This window comes from Plasmopara halstedii (genome assembly GCF_900000015.1).
Source record: "Plasmopara halstedii genome assembly, contig: Scaffold_287, whole genome shotgun sequence".
Lineage (NCBI taxonomy): Eukaryota > Oomycota > Peronosporomycetes > Peronosporales > Peronosporaceae > Plasmopara > Plasmopara halstedii.
In genome coordinates, this window is record NW_020187208.1 from 921,058 (window position 1) to 922,385 (window position 1,328).

Genomic DNA, 1,328 nt, shown 5'->3' on the forward strand with positions numbered 1-1,328 from the left:
TCAGCCAAGTCGTGCCGACTTGAAATTGAACTCGGTAATCAAAGCCACATTCACCGCTTCTTCAAATGAAGACGGATGCACACGGAAGACTTTCTTCTAGCCACGCCAGTGCGGAGGCCTTCCGTAAAAATGGTCACTTTGACCGCCTCCGGAAGGGGATCTGCTATCATCCCGGCAATGAGAGTGCGCATCTCTTGGACAAAGTCCACATATTCCTTGTTGCCCTGTCGGCCGGCAAGAAAACGCGATTACACGCGATATGCCTGATTAGGCGGCGAGAACACTCGTGAGAGCTGCGATTTTAGCTCCGCCGAGGAAGAAAACGCAGCTTCGACCGAAGTGCCGCACGTCAGTGCCCATTCTCGCACCCGACCCCCGAGCTTTGAGTTGGCTAGCGCCATGTGCTATTGCTCGGTCTGGGGCATGGTGGATGCTATGGCCATCTCGATCTCTCTCACCCAGAGCAGAAGATTATCTCCATCCTTCCCCTCAATGACCTTAACGCTCACCGTGGGCGGCTTAGGCCGGGGGAAGTCATCCGTCACTGACGGTGGCGTCATAGCCGCAAATGATGCAGACATCTTCTGCTGAATGTGCTCTAGCAGCGCGTTTTCGAAATTTCAAAACGCCTCTAGACGCGCACCGATTACCTCGGGACCTTGCGCAGTAAGGTGTTCCACGACCTCACGACCAAGCAAGGACATCAGCTTTTTAAGCCCGTCCTGCATGTCCTGAGCAAAGAGGAAGATTGTTCCATCCTCACCGAGGATCAGTCGTAACGACTCAGGTGTAGATTGACTACAAGTGCGACCAAGTGCAGCGGGGCTGCCGTAGCTTTGCGCTTTGAGGAAGCGTAAGTTAGGTCACCGACCTTTCGTTCTATACTTAGAACAAGTACGATTTTAGCGGATCGCAATTTGCTAACTCAGAGAGTAATTGTTGCCTTAACCCAAGGCCAATAAACTTTTCCGTTTAAAGCTAAAACTGACTTAATTTTTTTTCTGCGGCAAAGCCGCCATAGTCTAAATGCATAGATTCTCATAAATATGTACAGGAAAATCTCAATACGTATATAACTACTGGCTATCTATCCCCGTACCGTATTCTTGTTTGGGTGTGGACACCATGTTCATCTGGTGTGACACACACACCTGTTACTAGGGTATGTGTAACCCCAATACAAAGAATCTCTGCAGAATAGTATGGTAAGGTTTACCTTGTACAGCGCTCTCGACTTAGGAAACGGGTATTACCAGCTACTGAATAAAGCGATACCCCCTACTGCAGCGTGTCATCAAGCGGGTTGTCGTTTGAGTGGCTATATATGT